Source organism: Lactuca sativa, chromosome 8 (genome assembly GCF_002870075.4).
Source record: "Lactuca sativa cultivar Salinas chromosome 8, Lsat_Salinas_v11, whole genome shotgun sequence".
In the NCBI taxonomy this organism is placed as follows: Eukaryota; Viridiplantae; Streptophyta; class Magnoliopsida; order Asterales; family Asteraceae; genus Lactuca; species Lactuca sativa.
This window is the reverse complement of record NC_056630.2, coordinates 263,391,550-263,400,198: the sequence shown is the minus strand read 5'-3', so window position 1 is coordinate 263,400,198 and position 8,649 is coordinate 263,391,550.

Genomic DNA, 8,649 nt, shown 5'->3' with positions numbered 1-8,649 from the left:
AGTTGATCGAAAAGGTCATCTATTCGAGGAAGAGGATAACGATTTTTGACGGTCAATTTGTTCAACTCGCGGTAGTCTATGCACATCCTAAAGGATCCATCTTTCTTCTTCACAAATAATAGTGGGGCTCCCCAGGGTGAGGAACTCGGTCTGATGATCCCTTTACTAAGTAGATCATTGAGCTGACTGGATAACTCCTGCATCTCTGCTGGCGCTAAGCGATATAGGCACTTGGCTATGGAGGTAGCTCCAGGAATTAGGTCGATGCGAAACTCGACTTGGCGTTCGGGAGGGATTCCCAGGAGCTCATTGGGAAAGACATCAGGAAACTTGCAGACTTCGGGGATGCTCTCAAGGTCTTTAACCTCCTGTTTCTTGTTGATTACATGAGCTAGGAATGCATAACACTCCTTTCGCAGAAGCTTTTGAGCTTTGATGCACGAAATGATGCGAAGGTTGGAACTAAGTTTATCGCCGTAGATCATGAGAGTCTGGCCAGAGAGGAAATTGAGACGGATGGCTTTTTCGTAACAAAGGATATCAGCATGATTGGGACTCAGCCAATCCATGCCAATGATAACATCAACGCTCTTTATGGAAACTAGCATTAGGTCGATGGGAAAGGAATGATCATTCTGGGTAAGAGTGCAGCCTATGAATATATCGTTAGCGTTCTCTTTCTCACCGTTAGCCATCTCGACGGTAAATGTTTCGGCTACTAATTGAGGACTATGTTTAAGAAGATGTTTGAATGAATGGCTAACAAGTCTTCTTTCAGCACCATGATCGAAAAGGATTACAAGCATAAGAGTTGTCGAGGAGGAACATAGTTGTGACAATGGTGGGGTCGGCGACTGTCTCCTCCTGCTTTATAGTTAGAACTATCCCGGTGTTGTTGGTTGCTGTTGCTTTTGGGCAGTTTCGCTTGAAGTGCCCGACTTCACCGCACCTATAGCATGCGTGATCGACACCTGCTCCAGAAGCTTGACTTGTTGATTGGGTTGGTGTTTTGGAGTTTCGCGCAAGGTGACCTTTCTTGCCACAGTTGTTGCAAAGCACCTCACGGCATGGGCTGGAAGTGAGATGATGATAATTGCACTTGTCACATCGAGGAAGGGTACCAACATACCTATTGGTAGGTGCTTGAGCCGAAGGAGCAGCGACAGGAGTAGTAGCAGCTTGGAGTGCCACAGTTTTGTGCTTCTTGGAGGGCCGTTGCGAACTCTGAACCTTTCGCTTTTTCCAGAATATTTTCTTACTTTGACTACACTCATTCCGGTGCCCCTGATCACCTTCATGATTTTGGGGATGGGTGTTACTTCCTGGTCCGCCAGACCTGCCGGGGTTCAAGTGTGACATTGCAGCCGTCACTGCGGCAGTAACAGCTGCCTGAAATATGACAGGGTCGAATTGAGAAGGATTTGGTGGTGGAGAATTGTTGTTTCTTGAGCTAAGTCCTTTCTTTGGACGCATATTGATCTAAAATGATCAGGAAAGAGAGGATGGTAAGTCCTCTGGGTTGAATCAAGAGATATGAAACAAGAGATATCTCATTATGGCAGATAAAGTGTTCTATTAAGCGATAAAACAGGAAAGAGTTACCGAAGCGGGTAAACTATCGCTAAGGAAGGAATGAGTAGCAACACTTGGAATGAATTTCTACAACGTATTCGGCTTTGGCTAAAATACTCCTATAGTATTTTATGGTTTGTTGCGACGATGAATTGTTGTTTGGATATTTGGTAAGTTTTAGGCCTGCTGCACACCACAGTCACTCCCAAGCACATGTTGGTCGTGTCTCGAATGAATATAGTTGATCAGGATATATTGACCCTAGACACGACTACATAACTGTCCAGGTTTAACCACAGTGAACAACACCCAATTACTTATGTTTTGTTCTACTCAGGATTACGGTTTCTGGCGTTTTAGGTATTCTTGTATACTTGGAGTAAAAATACTTATATTTCTAAAGTATACTTCTAGTTCAGAGCTCTTTGGCCCCTTAGTGTTTATAGTTATATACCATGTAAGGTTCGGTATACTTACTTCACTATAAACAAGGGCTCTAATACCAATCTGTCACACCCCGAAACCGATGGCGGAAACGTTCCGGGGCGGAGGACGTCATGTAAAGTATTACAACCAATGTACATAGCAAGCATAGTAAACACAACCATTACATTACATAGAAATATTTACATTTGTTTGAAAGCAAAGAAATACATGTTTTATATATACATCAGTAGGGTTACAAGGTTACAAGGATAGAAAAATCTAACCCTAATTTGCTGTTTGAAAGCAAAGAAATACATGCTTTATGTGTAACTTATATAATGTTGAAGTTTGATTTAAGTCAAAGGTAGGGTTACAAGGTTACACTAAGAATTTATCTTGTACAAGGATAGAAAAATATAACCCTAATTTGCTGGTTGTGAGATCATCCCCTCGTTGAAGGGAATTTTGTCCCAAAATTCATTCTATAGCAGCATCTCAAGTACTTAGGAAAAGGTGCGGGTATCTCAGGTTCGCTTTCTTATGCTTTCCCAAAGCGTATTATCTCTTTCCAAATAGGGCTTTTAGTAGAACAAGGCCAATGACTTGGAATCCCAAGGACTTTTGTCACTTACTTGCATAGGCCTTTTGTTAGTTCCTAGATTTCTTTAGTCCTGCACGGTTTTGTGTGATCTCTTCGGTTTCCTCCTATGTGTTTTCGGGGCAGGTGACAGTTTCATCGGGTACTTGCCCTTCGTCTAGTTGGGTGTTGGTCATCTCAGCCCAACATAGAGGTATTCTGCCTTTGCGTCCTATATGATGAAGTGAATGGATGGTCACGATTAATGAGGGTCGTGTAGTTGACGCCCCAAAAGTAGTGCCTCTAAACCTTAGGGCGAACACTATTGTCACTAAAGTTAAGGTCACGTGATGTAGTCAGCCCCGTATAGATCTATACACTCAAGTCACGCTCTCCTTCTAAGAGATTTTGGTTACAGGGGCGGTCCTCCACTCGCGTATCTCTGTGGAGTGTTTCAGAGGACGTGTCTCCAATCTTAAGAATAACGAATTTACAAGTAATAATGCGGAAAATCCTATTTTATGAATGACATGAAATCCTTTGTGAAATATAAAATATAACATTTTATATTGAGTTTCGCAATTAGTTTGAAAACTAACTCTGCAAGTTAAACGGTTGGTAAATATAGATTTCAGTGTTAAAAGCATACTGAACATGTAACTATAACATACGAAATAATAAATTTTGAGTACAAGTTTCCTTGTACTTTTTCTTATATTCCCTCCTGAAAACATGAAAAACACGGAAAATGGTGTAGGGGTATGAACTCACCAGACGAGGAATGTGTCGGTTAGGATGCTAAGTGTCAGTTTAAGGCTTGAACACGTGCGAGGATCCTATGTAACATGAGGAGATACATAATTGTATCTAATTAGACTTTGAACTGCTAATTAAGGAAGATAATACACTCCAAGGCGCGAAAACACTTTATCTCAAGCGTTAGGGATGATACGGGTTGCATCTAAGGAGTGTATGGCCTAGGTAGGGAGTTTGCTCTTCAAGAGTAAACTCTTAGGGGAGATTACAGCCCATAGACCATATCCCTATGAGTTTACGGTCGTAAATTCATGGGTGGTGTGTTCTTGGATGTTTAAAGGTCTTACAACACTTGAGGAAATAAGCTAGGTTCAATTCTAGGGCATAGGTAAGTCTTCATATAGACCATTTACATGAGTTTATGGCTATAAACATAGAGTTTACGGCTATAAACATAGAGTTTACGGCCGTAAACTCTTACTTGACCCTTCCTTTTGTGTTTTGATGGTTCTAGGTTAAGCATACATGATTCTAGTCCAATATACAAGCCATTGAAGGAAGTTAGGGCACCATTTGACCTCCTTAGAGGAGCTTACAGCCAAGGGACCATTCCTTGGAGGGTTTACGGCCATAATCTCCTAAGTTCATGGTTTCCTTGATGTTTAGGGTCCCTACTTCGATGGTGGTTGATTCTAGACATTATTCCAAGCCATAGGAGGTGTTTAAGGGGCAATTTAACACCTTAAATGGTGTTTACGGTCTATGAATGAGTGTTTACGGTCCAAGAATCTTCTTGGGCCGTAAACTCATGTTTATTCCCCAAATGACAAGATTTTGGTGTTCTAAACTCGTACATGCAAGTCCCTAAGTCATAGCTAAGCACTAGGAGTGATTTGGAAGGGTTTTGGGGCTTCAAACCCCCATTTATGGGTGTTTGCGGTTTGGGGCTGTTCTAGGGACGTAAACACATGATTTTCATACATTTGGATGATTTAAACATGGATTTGCATGCTAGACAAGCTAAATAACAAGCTAGGGTAGGTCACTTACCAATTTGGAGCTTGAAAAGGGGTGTTTTTGGATCAAATTTGAGTTGTAGAGAAAAAGTAGAGAGAGAGAGAGATAGAGTTATGAGTGGGAAAAAGCTTCAAATAAAGTCCACTCACCCTTATATAGGGTTTGAGTTTGTGGCCCGGTGGGAATCTACCCGATACCGACGTTAAACGGAGCTTATGTTCGTACCTGATTAAGTTGTCGTAACCCGACGTGGTCGTGAATTAGAAACTTTTAAAAAGAATATCTAGGGTGTTTCACATGTTTCTAATGCGTTTGGACACTCATGAAGTCATAATAAAAGGCTCAATTTAAATAACCTAATCCAAAATGTTAACGGAACAATTCGATAAAGACGAGTTTTATTGACTGAAACGGGTTCCAGTGACGGAATAAATTTCAGGTTGTCACACTATTGCATTTACCAAATACTCCTATAGTATTTAAATTTGTATGTTTGATACTAGTGTTATTTTGGTAAGTTTTGACTTGTTGCTCACTACGACCATTCCTCGACATACATTAGTCCGATCTCGGATAAATATAGTTGATCATGCTATATTCGTCCCAAATTCGATTACATATTCCGAGGCCTAGTCGTAGTGTCCAACATGGCTTAATACTTCTTGTATAGTTCTAACCATGAAACTAAATCGTTGTATGCATGTATTTGTGCTTTTACGACCCAAAATAATTTAAGTTAAATGAAACACGGTTTAGGCGTAAAAACATTTTGTCAGAGAGTTTTAGTCCCTATGCATTTATAGTTTGTATATCTTATGCGGTTCGATATACTTAGTTAACTATAAACAATGCTCTGATACCAATCTGTCACACCCCCAAACCAGAATGGCGGAATCGTTCGAGGGCGGATGACTTCATGTAGTATCGTAACAGTTGATGTCACACCCCAAAACCACGAACGGCGGAAATGTTCAGGGGTGGAGGACGTCATGTACAGTATCACAACATTGTAAAATAGTAAACAAGCAACAACATCATCCATTGCATTATAAGTAAAGTTTTAATACATGTGTGTTCTTTCATTGTAATAAGACACCAAAAATATACAATCAAAATAAAAGACGAGACTTGTCTGCTCCGTCTTCTCAAAACCTGGCCACCGTACATGTCAACTGATGACCTGAGAATACAAGTTATTTTGAAAGAGAGTATCAGCTTTAAAGCTGGTGAATTCATAAGTATTTAAGTGTCCACTCATCCTCTGTAGCAGCAGCAGGGTGGAGGGAGGGTTAGTCCCATAGCCGATTCCTAATATAAGTGGTAACCTAATGATCATCCGAAGATTTTCATCTCATCCTCTGTTGCAACAGCAGGATGGAGGAATGGTTAGTTCCAATATCAATCTATCTATGATAAGTGATAATCTTAGACATCCGTAGATGCTCATCACCCAGTGATGCTAACAGCTGGGTTCCGGAATGGTTAGTCCTGTCTAGACATCCCGTCGAACAGGGATAGGCAGGAAAATTTACACAGAAGGTACAAATAAATCTTCCTCATAATTCTAGGTACAAGTATCTAGGTAAGTGAATACAGGATAATGTATCTATGTAACAGTACTCATGTATGGTATTCATGTAAGCGTATTCAGATAAATGTACTCATGTATCATGTAATCCTAGATAAATGTACTCATGTATCATGTAATGTACTGGTATAGACTCATGAATGAACTGACTCTTGTGTGATTCCTTGTAGTAGGAATAATGTTTGATATCTTCAAATTATCCCTATGATAATTTACTAAAAGGTAATTGGTTGTTCAAGTAGGTTTATACACTCTTACTACTCAAGGGTGTGAGAAACTAAATGAAAGATGTAAACTATAACATCAATACATATATAAGAATATAAGTGTATATGCATAGTTTAGTTCAAGAATGTAAAATGGTTTTGTAAGACATCTAAGGGTTTTGAACAAATATAAAAGTGACTTGATGTCATTTTGATAAACATTTCAAAAGTAATACAATTGATAACAAAGTATTTTAAAGATAGAAAACCATTTCATGCATCACATTTTGTAGTATGTGAAATCTGTTGAATGAAAACACAATTATAAAATACATATAGATGCTTTAATAACATGCTGTTTTCTTCTTGTATTCCCCCCCCCCCCCCCCATTAAAGCATTTAAAATCATTTAAAACATTGATAAGGGGTATGAACTCACCTGTAGACGTGGTTTGGATGAACTGGACGGTGTAGGATTGTTAGGTGTCAAGTGAGGACTTGTACACACACTACGATCCTAATGAACATATAATCACACATATATGCACTCAATTAGTCTTAAATTACTAATTGATAATGTTAAGACATCCTACACATAATAAACACTTTATATAAGTGTTTTAATCCCTAAGGATTGCATCTAAGCTATTGTGGGACAAGGTACTTGGGTTTAGGGTTCCAAAGGACCCATATAAGAGTTTACTCTCCATATAGCATCACACATGGAGTTTACGGTTGTAAACTCTTGATTTTACAGCCGTAAACTCCCAACTTGGTGGTATTTTGTGTTTTGAAGTTCTAAATGATTCCTAGAATTATTCCAACTTGGTGGTTAAATCCTTGGAAGGGTTTAAGGCATAGAAACACTCCTTAGAGGAGTTTACGGCCCCAAGGCCAATTCCTTTGGAGTTTACAGCCATAAACTCCCTTGGAATGATGTTTTTGATGCTTTCAAGTCTCTTGCACATGTGGTATAGGTGTTAGACTTTTATCTTAAGCATATGAAGGCCTTAGGCACACTTTGGTGCCTTTGTTTGATGTTCACGGCCCAAGAACCTTATTAGGGCCGTGAACTCACTTTGAGGGGTGTTTCTGATGTTTTTTGGTCCTTCATTTATGTGGAAACAATTCCTAGCAATTGTCTAAGGCTTTAGGTGCCTTAAAAGCACCCTTTTGTGCATGATTTTGGAGTTCACATTCCAAGATCATCTTGGGCCGTGAACTCCCAAACTTGGGTGATTCTTTGATGTTTTCTTGTCCCTAATACACTTCTATTTGTGTCCAAGGTAGTAGCATATCACAAGGGAAGGTCTAGGCTTTGTTTCGGGAGTTTACCGCCCAAGAACACCTTGGGGAGTAAACTCCAAAATCTAGTGATTTAGCTATGTAATCTATGTTATGAACACATTTATAGCTATATAACACTACTAGAGAGAAGTACTCACGATTTCGGATAAAAACCCAAAGATCCATGAGAGAGAAAATGACTTTTCTCTAGTTGGAAATGCGAATAATGAATGAATTTGGTTCAGAACTCTATTTATAGTCCTGAGATATTTTTGGCAGAAAATATTTTTATTCCTGAAATGATTTCTCATATAACAGAGTGTTGGAATAACAGTGTTACACAAAACCCTAGTGCATCCACTCTCCTGATATCTCCTGAAGTGTAAACCATGAATTGCTCAAACTTACACGAAAAAGTCTGAAAATTGACTGTGACTGCTATAACTTCTATTGAAGTGATATAGTTTGTACAGAGAGTACTAACTGCACAAAGGGAATCTGCACTTTCGGCCATAGAGGGCCTCGAATGGAGCTGCCTTTATGCTCGTGTGATAACTGTTGTAGGAAAATTCAACGAGGGGTAAATGGGTATCCCAAGCTTTTCCAAAGTCAATCACACAGGCACGCAACATATCTTCTAAGGTTTGGATAGTTCTCTCACTTTGCCCGTCGGTCTGTGGGTGGTGGGCTGTACTCATGTCCAGCCTAGTTCCTAGGGAATTTTGTAATGACTGCCAGAACCTCGAAGTGAATCTACTATCTCTGTCCAAGATAATAGATAAAGGAATACCGTGCAGCCTTACAATTTCCCTAATGTAAGTTCTTGTAAGTTTCTCCATCTTGTCTGTTTCTTTGATCGGTAGGAAGTGTGCAGACTTGGTCAGTCTATCGACGATGACCCATATGGAATCAAGTCCACCCATCGTTTTGGGCAGCTTGGTTATGAAGTCCATAGTGATCCGCTCCCACTTCCATTCTTGTATCTCCGGTTGCTGTAAGAGACCGGAGGGTTTCTGGTATTCGACCTTGACCTTTGCACAAGTAAGGCATTTACTCACGAAGGTAGCAATATCTGCTTTCATGTTAGGCCACCAGTATAACTTTTTAAGATCCAGATACATCTTATCTGAACCCGGGTGGACGGAATAACGAGTGTTGTGAGCTTCTGTCATGACCAACTCTCTGAAGCCACCGTGTTTCGGTGTCCAGATCCGATCCAT